This window comes from Synchiropus splendidus, chromosome 1 (genome assembly GCF_027744825.2).
Source record: "Synchiropus splendidus isolate RoL2022-P1 chromosome 1, RoL_Sspl_1.0, whole genome shotgun sequence".
In the NCBI taxonomy this organism is placed as follows: Eukaryota; Metazoa; Chordata; class Actinopteri; order Syngnathiformes; family Callionymidae; genus Synchiropus; species Synchiropus splendidus.
Window position 1 is genome coordinate 29,218,339 of NC_071334.1, and position 13,465 is coordinate 29,231,803.

The 13,465-nt window shown below is 40.6% G+C and overlaps 1 protein-coding gene across 13 annotated transcripts in view; it reads right to left on the reverse strand.

Moving 5' to 3' along the window:
• Nucleotides 1-13,465, reverse strand: part of cacna1g (calcium channel, voltage-dependent, T type, alpha 1G subunit) — a 183,307-nt gene that overhangs the window by 114,877 nt on the left and 54,965 nt on the right. The gene's annotated exons all lie outside the window — the stretch shown is intronic.

Here is a 13,465-nt window from a genome sequence, read left to right on the forward strand (position 1 = left end):
ATCGCTTTGAAAGCGAAAATGAGTCAGGCAGGACTCCCAATCGCACCTGTAGCTGCTGAGCTTGCATCCTGCTGAACTGGAATCTCTTTGCAGAGCATTTGACTGGAATGTTTTATAGAGGTACTGGTTAGACAATTCAAATCCCCCCCCCCAAAATATTATTCAGCCTTAAATAGTTAGGTTAAATATCAGTTATTACCTTGAAGAATACTCATCTCCTCATAAACGCTTTGATGTAAAATAATAGCTTCAATAAAAGTAGATTAGTCCATTCTATAACATATAACTCCATAGCGTCTTGTGGACTGCAAAGAGCCAACCAGGTGAATGACCTGATGTCTCTCTGGTCGTGGAAATTTGGTTTCACCAAGCCACTGACCCCAAAATTATCCTCAAAAATTATATAGAAATCACCTCTATGCACCTTGTATTTCCTTTTAATATCAAAAATATGGAATTAATTGGCCAGTAAGGCCAAATGCATGAGTTTAATCACCTCCGTAGTTTGTTTCGCTTCCATTTATCAATTGAAGGAATTCTATGACTCTATCAAGAAATGTAATTTAAGGTAGATATTTTGGCCCAATGGCTCATCTGTAAAGCAGAAAAGACACAAGGAACCAAGCACAAACACTGCAGGATGACTGATTTAAGGATGGAAGCGAGAGCGCAGAAAACTTGATGCATGGCTCATTTTATTGTCCACAGGTCGAACAGTGGTTTACTATTGAGCTCAGGCAAAACGCCAGCCTGAATTATAAGGGCCCAATCTGCGATAAAGTACCAGCATGTGACAAAGACACAAAAAATGAAGACTGAAAAATCACATAAACACACAGATCTGCATTATAGATCACTGCAGCTGGCTCCTTCAGCGCCCTGAATCAAGTCTGGTTAACCATGTTAGACAGCAGAGGCCGTTTGTCATCCAAGCATGTGTGTACGCGTGTTAAATGGGCGATTTGAAAAAGGAAACTGTGCTCACGCAAGCTGTGAGGACAAATGAGCTGTCACTGTTTTATTGCATTAACTACCAGTTGCACATTCATACTTCTGACCCACTGTGCAGCTGGGTCAGTGAGGAATCAGCGAATAAGCCAACAAAGGACAGTAACAGATTTGCCCAGTTGTTACCTTCCCTACCTGTCAGTCAAGTCGTACAATATCACTGTATTCATGAAGCAGTAAGTTATTGTAAAGTTCAGCAGCTGCAACATTAAATTGCTCTTGGTTTGACAGGAGGCAGGGATGGTCAGGAATGTCAGGGCAAAATAAAAGGGGTTGCATCAGGGAAGAGGACTGAATCATGGTGGGGTCCAATATGTATGCCACAGCAGTTTTCCAGGAATTATATTAAAAATATCAGAATTTATCCTCAAAGAGGAAAAAAATAGACACCAACCAAAACAAAACTTAAGGAAGAGTTTTTGTAATTTTATGTTATTCCAAGTTGAATGATTATTATTGCTTTTTTTGTATCACTTCTGTCTGAAGGAAAGCAGCTAAACATAAAATAAATAAATAATGCTTACTATATGTAATTTTTTCTGTCACCCTGTAATGTTATTTACATTTGTGTTATTGCTGTTAAGTTCAAGAATAATTAGAGAATCTTTTAGATATTTATCTTCTTTCTATTGCCACACTTGTCTTTATTCTAGCATCTATGATACCAACATATATATAGACACTTTGTTCTTATTTATTTATTTATTTTTTACTATGAATTGTAAATTCACCTGCCTGGATTGGACTGACGCTTTGTCCTTACACATGAATTATGAGCAGCTGACACTTTCGACAGGAGAAAAAAAAAAAAAAAAGCTGTGGTTTGCAGAGACACAGGACAACAATCTGATCCACCACAGTGGCTGTCATACAGTACTGAATAAGGGTTTTGAATAATAGATGTAAGCTGAAGGGAATTGGAGAAGAGGACCACGAGGAATCTCAGATAAATGACATGGCTAATGATGGCTGCATCCAGAAGCAGGCTTATGTCACACACTGGAGGAGGCACAGACGCGCTTGTGAGTCCAAAGGGAAGTAATTAAAAAGATCAGTCAGTATGAAAAGTGGGATCATTAAACAGGAAACTAAAAAAAAAAAAAAAAAACTTGGATACACTTTAAGTGTGATGCTGCGGAAAGTTTCACGCTGTTGTTGACACTCAGCGGAAGCAACGGCTGAACCTCGCAATTCAGTTCTGAGAATGTATAATTAAAGCAATGAGCTTCGAGGGGGGTCCTGATCAGCACTGGCTATCTTCATTCGAGGTGGTAATACTCTTCTCCTGACCCTCCACTAGCCCAAATTCCTCAAAGAGGATAAGGAGTTTCCATTTGAAAATATCACATCTCTTAGACTGTGATCTCTGAAGTATGTGGTTCTAAAAACAAAATTATTGTGTTAGTGCGGCTAAGTTTAAAATGCATGTAAACAGCTTAGTCCGACGACTGGAGAGAAAGTCGGACGACTCGACCTGGATAATGCTGCATGTAGTCCAGTAGCTCACAAATGACCAGACTGGGTGATGTGCGGCAGCGTGTATTGGACACGTAGAAGAGTTGTTGGTTTAAGGAGACGGCATTACCTCCAAGTTAGCATGTTAGTGGCGCCGTTGAACTATCACTCCGACACGCTGATCCTGGACCTCCATAGTTAAACTAGTTTAACTATGTAACTATGATGCTAGTTACGCAGTCGGCACGATCGCTGACCACAGAGTTCAACATAACAGGCTGAAACAGCTGCTCACTTCCCATAGGAACTGGAAGGACTGAAGAGCTCACAGCGCCACCCCTCGTCACAGAGGTGAACTGCTCATAGCTCCATTTTCACCGCTCTGTATGGAAACTGGGAGAACATGGCGCAACCTGACTCGGCAGCTAGTCAAGCTATCGCCTCAGTCGGACTACGCTCATTGAGGACAAGCAAGAACTTGTCATGATCCGCTTTTATTTGTTTGGCGACGCTTTCTGTTTGGACTCTTATTCGTACCTGTGGACTTCTCCTGGTTTGATGACACTCTAACTTTGGACATTTAGACTTCACTTTGTTTCTTCCGGTTCGGTGACGCTTTCTGTTCTGGTTTTATTGTTGTTAATGATTAAATATTGTACCTTGCTGCACTTCTTGCCTCCTGCAAGTTTCTCATCACTGCACTTGGGTCCCACTCCATATCTTGACTCATAACAGAACTATGCCATGGACCTATTTAAACTCTATTAATGACAATGAACAACAATAAAACTCTCAATCTTTGCTATATTTATCCTCAGAGGGTGAGTTGTAGTGTTATGCAGAAAGCAGAATTAAATCATTCTGACACTTTGCATTCTCAACTTAGAAACCATCTCTAGTTTAGGTTGGAATCCTGCAAATTTGTACCAAAGATAGAAGTGAATTGAAAACAAAATGATCACTGGCCACTTTTGGAGTCAGCACAGTGCATCCTGAGCTTTAACTTTAAGGTTGTTGTTGTGTTGAACGGAAAATAAAGCTGAATGATGGAAAAAGCCCACATCCAGGCCGGCAGACAAAAACAAGAAGCTCAGTCAGCGTTGGATAGAGACATAGCAAAATATTAAATATGTATAATCTGACTAATTTAATCAATAACGCTTCCTCCCTTGCTCACATTCTTGTCTCTCTCCAGCTGGCCCGCTATAATTAAACAATACAGAGATAGAGTTCGCATTGTTCTGCCTCCGGAGTGAACACACGAATAAAGACTGACAACCCACACAAGCAGAAGTACTCTCACACACACACACACGTATACCTTCATGGTGTCAGCATATAAACAAGCAGTGACGCCCACAGGGACAGATTCAATTAGAGCAGAAACACACAGAGATGTGCTCCGTCAAGATGCTGACGAAAAGTCACATACATGCACACAGCTATGGCGTTTCACCAGCACTGTCTAATAAATAAAAAAAAACAATAATAACAATCATAGCGCTTTCTTTAGTTGAGCCTTTGTTCTTCCACACGTGTGTATTTATGCACCTTTGTTCCTGCCTAATGAAGGAAGGGCGAGCGGCCAACCTCATGTCCTCCCTTGCCATCCTTCATTACACTGCTGATTCTCACTCGATCTGCACGGAAATGATCCAAAACCAAGGCACAACAAGGCCAAAATAAAGTAACTGACGACACACATTTTATTTTGAAGATGAAAGAAGACATTCATAAAAGTTTGGAGGAACACAGCTATTTTAATGAGGGCTACAAATCCTCAACAATGAAAGTGCAGCGCACGCACTCCGATAATCAATTCAGACCAGACTTTGCGAATGTGTTTTGTTTTTTTTTTCCTTGTTTGGAGCAATTCATCCAGGAAGTTATTCCACGTCCGTCTCTGCTCTCCTTGACTTCGCACACAAGTTGATTTATTGTTTTTGTGCGTGTGGGAAAAACAGATTTTATTTTTGTCACGGACTAGTAGCAGCAAATGTCTACTACATTTCAATCAGGCTAACAAGTCCGTTGTACCGTCCCAACAGAATCCTTTTTGGTTTTCATCACACCAAGATTGAGTGAAATAGAACACACCAGCACATGACACCAGAGACACGTTGTATATAATTGGCTTAACTTAGTGATGCCATTAAAAGCCAACTTTCTATGTGGCTCAGCTTTTCGAAACCTAGATGGAAGCATGTTTATGGTTTGAAGAAAATGTTGACATGTTAGACACTTCTCAAAATATTGGTACATAAAAACAGAAACGCTCTGAAAGTAAATCAAGCAAAAATCATGAAGCCCTCACATTTTATTTCCTCTCCAGAGCAGCACCTCTTGTCTTCTAGGCCGGAAAACATTATAAGCCAAAACATTGCTTTCAAGACGGGCGGAGGAAGATTCGTCTCCAGACTGCCCATCAATCCTTCCTTTCAGCACACGTTCATCTATTTTTTTCCTTCACATTTCTGCTGGCTTTGTTTCCACTCTCCTTTCCCTTTCCGAGGAATATTCTCTTACTCAAGCTCTTTTCCAGAGCTCCAGAATGCTGACACTCTCCTCAACAAGGAAAGGAAACACGAGAAAGAGGCCGGATGTTCATGAGAAATTAAAGTGGGGCTGCTGCTCTTTTCCGTCTCAGCTATGTGCCATGCGTGATAAAGATGTGTCTGTCGGCATTGTGTGCCCACAATAATATTGTCAGCTGGTTTAATTGATGCAAGAAATCAGTGTACAAATAAAGCCGGCATATTAAAGCCAAGTCTGTTAACTGGTGTTGGGAAAATCCTGGTGGTAGAGCTGCTGACAGAGCTTATCAGGAGCCGGAGAGTTATTTGGTGGAGGGGAATAGCGACATATTGTTGCGTGTATCAGCATGAGCCATGCAAGGGTGGGATACAAAACAGACCGGCGCTGAAATGAAAGGCCTTTGTGAAAGTAAATAGGACAGAAAATTACTTGTCAAAGAGTGAAAATGACATTAAGAGATGTAAAAACATTCTCACTAAAGACTTGACCTCAAATCAAATTAACCGGCAACATTTTCAAAGAATAAACCCAAAACAACCTTTAACTCTTCCCTCAAGCCACAGTGCAAACGTGAGTTCACATTTCACATGTCAGTTGGCCGTAAAGAGGTATATTTTATTACAGTTTAAATCGAGTATGATATTTCTGGAATGAATGGGTAAAGGTATCTTCAAACTAGACGCTGCTGTTTATGAATAAACAGCTCGTGAATGCACATGCTGTCAGTGGAAGCCTGCAGTTATAGTTGAAGCTTTGAACGGTGTCTCCACCTCAAACGATGGCCGAGATATGGCTGTGTGACTGCACTCTTTACAGCCCAGTCACCTCACGTGCTGCCGACTCATTCTGCTTCAGACGGCCGAATTTCATATTCTCCGAACAAACGGCCATATCGCGGAAACTGTGGCAGATAGTAAGCGACCACACCGTGAGAATCCTGAGGTTTTTATCTCGAACTGACCAGATTGTCATGTGTCTACAGTTTGGCCAGGATGGCGAGTAAGAAACAAGTAACTGTGACTACAAAACTGGTGATTTTCATGTTTCTGCGCCCCACGGTTTGGCCACAATCGCAGTTTAGAAACAGAACTTTGTACCCCTCCCCTGCTCCACTAAAACTTGCTTAATTGCTCACTTTAACTTTTCGATTTTTGCCAAATTTCTTCTTCTTTGAGCGCGATTTCTGGGCAAATGATACGACTTGGCTCTGATCTTGTTTTTTAGGGAGACAGAGGACACGTGCCGCTGTGCTTTGAGCTTTTCGCAGACTCTCTAGCCCTCTGCAAGCCATTGAATCACTTTGCATTGGGGTGCATTCACGATAATTAAGCTACAAAAGCAGTGGGATTAGACTAGCTTTCCCCTGGATGGTGCGGTAGTACCACAGCCAGTGGGAGGGGACAATCCACAGTGTCCACTCGTCCATCTGTATGATGGTGTGCTACCTCCTGACATCACTGCTCAAAGTCAACTACTCTTCAAACCACTTTCTTTTGGCCCTCATGAAAGACATACTGGTCTTATACTGGTGACGTGTTGTTTCAGCATCTTTATTTGTTCCACGGTCAATGTTACCCTCTTTTAGCCATTGGGTACCATTTTTTCAATGAATAATTATAATATTTAAATAGGTTGCACTGTCACTGCATTGTTTATTAATATATGTTTTATTAAGTTGACCCTTGTTGGTTGCCCATGCTTTCTCATTGCAATTACAAAAATATGACAATATTAACACTAGTGGATTGTGTACTTCCGTACTCATAAAAGCTGTAACTCATGACATGCACCACAAGGAAGGTAGGGAAACTGGATCATTGCAGAAGTAGTTGCCGTCTTACTCTCACGATACAGACACGTCTCTCATCAGCCAGGAAACACCCCTGTATCTTGCCACTGCGGTCCGTGAGTTGCTAAGCAACGCAGGCTTTCATTGGGAACTATTCTGAAGTCACATCTCTGTTGCTGTAACTGAGGCAGAGGGGCAGAGTTGCTGCAGAGCCAAACTTTGAACAAGGCTTCAGATCCACTTGCACTTGTTCCCTCAGCATTAGGCCACACACTTTATTGTGTGGGAATTTTACTTTGTGTGCCTAAAAGAAATAAGTAATAATAATAAATCAGCAGGTGCAGCCGAGGGTGGCAAGTGAACCATCTGACTATGTATATATCTTGGAAAATTGTTGTAGAAAATAATAGGAAGGGCCAGCAGCGAGAAGAAAAGGTGGCATTGTTTTTTTCTATCTTGTGACATATGAAGAAATGCACCCCTTTCCCCTGCAGTCACCAACCCTTGTTCTGTGCAGGAATCTATAAGACACAAGTGTTTGTTGTGGAGTTTAATGAAGTATAACAATTCTGGCGAAAAGAAAAAAATACCCCCTTTTATGCAGATTTCAGACTGTCAAATAAGCAGCCCTGCAAAAGCCCAAACTGCCGCTTGGATGCGAAAGTGGGAAAATCTCTGCAAATCAGTGTAATGGTTGTCCTCGACACACTGCATAACAGTTCACACCCCAGAGCTGACGGAGAAGAACTGTGTGAGGAGAGAAGATGTGAAAGGATGGTAATAATATTATCAGCATTAGGCATTTAGCTGTCTTCAGCGGCAAGATTATATGGAGAGGATGATTATCTTCGCATCTAGATGCTGATGATTTCTTTAACCCTCATTCACAACTCTCATTTTAAAAACTGATGCCTTTTGAAAGACTGAAGACTATCAACACGCTGATGTCTGACATCCAACACACAGTAATGAAATGAACACAACATCATATATGTTAACAAGAGGTCACACACAGTGCAACAAGTCGGAAATGGCATGTTCACACGGGACTCTGACACTGTCGCTGACAGATATGGACATGTGGTTTTTCAGCAGTGTCCATGTTGCCAGAACACAAAATGCATTTGCGTTCTTCCACGATCAGTTTAAACAGTGTACACACAGTATCATCCAGACTTGCAGCAACACAACAAAGAAACTTCTGCACTAACTGGGGGGCTACATGTAAGAGTTTTCGTGACATCATTTCTAATTTCATAATAATGGTAGGCTTTGTCAAAACTCAGCATTTTGTGGAGGCGCCAAAGATGGAAAAACATATCTTAGCCCCTTTAACCTTCATGAATTCTGTATTATGACTGGATGTGAATCATCAGTAATACGGTCACATCATAGTGGACTGTTTGTTTCAGGACTGGCGGTATTACAACTCTGAGTCCAAATGTTTGTGACTGAAATGTAATGCCTTTAAGAGGTAACAGTTCCAGTGTTTACATTGAATTTTGGTTATTTTGTTCTATTTATTGCACTTATAATGTAATCTCCATAGTCTTTCATTCATTTCAATTATTATAATAATAATAATAATTATTATTATTATTATTATTATTAGTAGTAGTAGTAGTGGTAGTAGTAGTCGTCGTCGTCGTAGTAGTAGTATTGTTGTTGTTATTATTTTTATCTTTTATGATTACTATTATAGCATAACAACCAAAATTTCTCAATTGTGGGAAGTATAAAGGCAGTTTAATCTAATAATGTATTTATTTTCCTCTCTGAGTGTCTGGTGACATTGTTTGGACTAGTTGGGACTAGTGGTCAAAGGTCAGTAGTGTCCTATTATTTTTAACTAGCTTTTCATTTCCCTTGGTTTGGCTGTGATTTTTGTTGGGTTCTCGTGTGTGCAAAACACCACATTTCTATATCAAAAATCCATTTCCAATTATGTGTGTATGTATCTCACTTCTGCTCGTGCTGGTGTTGTTTGCTTTGATAGGAGGACTTTGATAGACCTGACTTCTAAGCAGTGTCACATCATCCCTCAGGTTCATATTAAGGTGAGTGACTGATCCACCGCAACCAAAGGCAATCACTGAGTCAAGTAACAAAGAAAACCTCAGTGGGTGAAGCCTGTGCTCCAGGGGAACTGAAACAAAAGTGACCTGATTTGCATATGCCATTGGAAACTGCCATCCTTGAACCAACCCTGAACAGGTGATGAAGCTGCATTGTGGATAAAAACGTCACGAAAAAGAGGTGACATGAAGTGTCCGGATCAATTGGAAGAGGGTGGAGATTTTGTGGAGAGTACTCCTACAATGAAAGTGAGAGCATACTAAGGGGATGTTTCAAACAACCTTTTTTCATGTTAAGTTGCTGCAGTAAATTATTGTAAAAAAAAAAAAAGTTTGTCAGTTCTGCATTAATCTTTGTTTTATGTAACTAAAAATATTTACCTTAACGTAATGAACCACTGGGATTCCACTGATAGTATTAGCCACAGGTTCAGAGCACATTAGCTTCCACCAATATTAAATACAACAGAATGTCAGAGAAGAGGTAAACGCAAGGGCAAACGTCAATGAATGTTTCCCTTTAACACTAACAAATTATTCATCATCTGTCTTAATCTCGCTCTCCCTTTCTCATTCACAGGGATTGGTGCTGTGGGTTTCATTCAGAGAACTCTCTTCCAGCCTTCATTCAGCATAGTTACTGAGAAATACACACAACAATACAATTCATGCAGAACTCCATAACTGACCGTCTGCAGAAATCCATTTAAATACCACAGCAAATAAATTGGATGGAGCACACCTGAAAAAAAAAACCCTTGCAGGTTAAACAGAGGTCAACTCCCAATGCAGATAAAAAAAAAGCTGTTGGAAAAAAAAATGAAGGAACAAACCCAATATGAAAAAATGCAACACAGTGCCAGAATCAGCATGCTTATCGGAAGCAGGCTTTATCAGAGCAGCTCATCTGGCACCAGAACACCATTAACAGTATGAAAGTAGATGGAGGCACGCTACTGTAATCTACTCACGAAAGATACGGTGTGCATTCATGACTAGAAATATTTACTTATTAGCAATCAGGGTTTAAAGTTGGTGCATTAAATAAATACCTAAGCATGCAAACATGCCTGAACACGCCAAAATTTGAAGTAACACGAGGTGCTGGACTGCGTCTTTCATCTTCAGCCGCTTATGTCGCAGGTCACAGAGTTGAAGCAGCAAGCATGAAATCTTCCTGTTCCCAGGCACACAGTGACATGCTGCCTCTGATAAAAAAAAGGGTTTCCCTGTATAGTCTGTGGCCGCTCCACAAACAGTTAAGACTTGTTTAACACAAAGTGAAGTGGCACCTTAACTGCCGCTGTTCATTTGGTGCACACACAGCGATCTTATCTTGTTCCCATATGCTGTGGGAAAGACCGTGTTCAGTTGAGTATGTGGGGGGTTGAATTGCATTTTTAAATCCAAGAACCAGAGTTTGAAGATAAGAAAATGTACTCTTGTAATATTATGCAATTCTATATAGAATAAGTCTTAGGATTAGTCTGGCGAAGCTGTGGTGTTGCCAGTTTACACGAAAGCTCCAGCAAGTGGTGCAATATAAGGCATATTGTCTTCCTACAAACAGATACAGATAGATAAACTAACACAAACCTATGTCTTCATCATTAAAAGAAAATAAATCAAGCAAAGCTGCACTTTCAGCAAGAGTTTGAACGCCTTGTTTTACACAATGGCTGCATGTATGAAGCAATACATACGCCGATAGCTTGTGTCATGGCTTGAGCCTGCTCAGATTCTGTGGGTAATAGCTGCTTAAAAGCCGTAATAGGCGGCTGCTGTGTTGCTTACGCTTTCGCTCCCGTAACTGACACTGCCCATCAGTCCAAGCAGAATCACCCCAATGGGGGTCATGCTCAATGTATGTCCAGTTTGCATACCGCAACAGTTTTGTGCACCAACCTCCTTCCGTCAATATACTGAACAGGAAAACCGAAACGCTCCCATACATGTGATTTTTCATGCTCCTCCGGTAGTCAAGGCTTCACTTGTAATCGCGGTAGTGGAATGAGGGCCGGTAGTACACACACAAGCACCTATTTTTTTCTTTTTCATAAATGTTAAGCAATCCACGGATCACATACGGTCTGAACCGTTGGGATCAGGGTTGATCCGTGATCCATGGCATCACTAGCTCCAGCTCAACATATTCCAAGATGCAGGGGATGTTGCTGGACTTGAGATGGTCAATTAAAGCTTCAACATGGAGTGAATCAGCACCTACAAGTGCTGAAATTAGCAAACCACCCTGGTCTCAAAAGGAGGCACAACTGAGCTGGTTCTCCTGTAACATCTGCTCCTTGCGCCTTAATACTGCACTGTATGTTCTGCAAATCCATTGTGCCCTGTGTGTGGTGCAGCCATCCTTCCATACATCAATTATTTATTCCTTAATTTACCTTGATGGATGTCTTTGACTGAAGGAATTAACGCCTACATTGGACCAAAACAGAGGGAGTGGGGGAAAATAAATACCAGACAAATTGTTGCGGCAGAGACGCTCAAATAACATCAATAGATTCTGTCAGTGTGTGGGTTAATTGAAGGTGCAGCATAAATCATCAGAACACACTGAGCAGTTTTGATAGACAACATCCGTTTCATCTGGCCTCACTCGTCTGTGGTTTGAGATTGTGTTTACAAATTCCCACTGCTTTTCAGAGGCAATATTTCTTTGCTAACGCAAACGTTGCACTATATACAGCAGCATGAAAGGAGAAAGATAGAGAAACTGTTTATGCAAGAAAATGTATTGCATTTCTCTTGAAATAAATCCAAAACATGTTCACCAACCCAGCAGTCACTAATTATTTACAATTGACAATTTGTTTTATTTATTTTTTTGTGACTCAGTTTATTTAGGAAATTAAAGTTGCCTGCCTACTGTCAAAAATTGAGAGCGTAACTGAAATAACTTGCAAAAATCTGGGAGCTAACTTTGAGCAGACATCTATAACATCTACAATCAATGAATAATACAACAACAACAATAAGAAGAAATCAATTCAATACAATGCACACATAAAAAGCAAGTAGTTCTACTGGCCCAGTAAATATACAAGAGCAGAGCTACCTGTGACTCACAAAACCTCTCTTACGTGACCGGTTGCATGGGAATAAAAAAAAAAAAACAAGACAATTTAAGCCGTCAAGTGTAACTCTCCCACTCTTCCCTCACAACAACATTGATGCCTTGACTGAAGCAAAACAAATATATCCCACAAATCTCGCTTTTATTTGACTCCAGTTCTGCTTCCTTCTGTCAGTTATATCAAACGCTTCCGCTCACATTTCTGTTTTCTTATCCAGACTGCAGTAAATCTCTCTCAACAAGAAAACTCTTGTTCGCTTGTAACTGGCCCAAAACTCAGCAGCTTAGTGTCGTTCCTTTATATCAGCTTTGTGTCCTTTTAAACTAGTATTGATTACTCTTAAGCCATTCATTGTACATCGCGGAAAAGGGAACACAAAAAGTCAGAAGAGTAATGTTATTTAGTTCATAGCACTGGATTCTACTAAAAATGTACATTAATATCTATTTACAGTTTGGTAACACAATCTGTGTTGGTCATTAGTCATCTGGCTTTTTTGCTATAACATTGGTAAATGACAGAGAAAAAGTCACCATGGACGCCTTGTAAGTAAAGATTCTGGTGCAAGCATTGACAGTTGAGAAAACGTCAAGCTACTGTCAAACATTAAAATTTACCAGAGTCCATCTCTCTCGGTCTGTGGGCGGTCTGTCAGGCTTCTGTCAGGTGAGGCACTTCAAACTGGTTTCATCAGGGTTGGTTCTCAACTCAGACCTTTGATGAACCTGACAGATAATAGTACAACATGTTCTCCTTCCTTCTGAAGGACAAAAAAAAAAAGATTTTTGAAATGTTCCAAATCATGAACAGAAGCTGGCGGCTGTTTCTGGTGAGGTCATGCATACCCTGAGGGGAAACCATGACAGTTTGGCTTCAGGAACTGGGGAAATTCAAATCATATGAAACAAGATCTCTCTATTTTCCAATCAAATAATCATTCCTTCACCTGTAGAGTCGAAACACAAACAAGAAAAATGAGTTATCCTTAGGGTTTGTTGTTGGCGTTTCTCGATCACCTTAAGTTTTCTGTTCATTAGCATGCTAGCATAGACTTAACCATGTATTACTCATTCTAATAAAATGCTAAAAAACAGTCTGAAAGAAAAGTGATGATTTTATCTGAATTAATATTAATACTTCCAATACTACTTCCAATACGCATGATATTGACAGTTAAAGTGGAATGTCTGTAGAGGTCATGACGCCAGCCCTCATCCCAGAAGCGACATTACTCAATAATTCTGTTTACTCTACGTTGCATGTAAATCAGGACAAACCACAGCAAACCACAGTCTGATGCCTCAGGCCGACTATTATCTGCATGAGAACGTGGTCAATGACTGAGTGCAGAAGGGCTTGTTTTTTTTTTGTTTTGGTGTACAAAGTAGGAATCTGTCAATGTTGCGCCAACTTCACTGGTCTTATATTGAGACGTATGATACAGGACGAAAGGCTCTCTGATTCTTACACTGCCGGACGTGTGGAAAAGGAGGTGGGCGACACTTCCA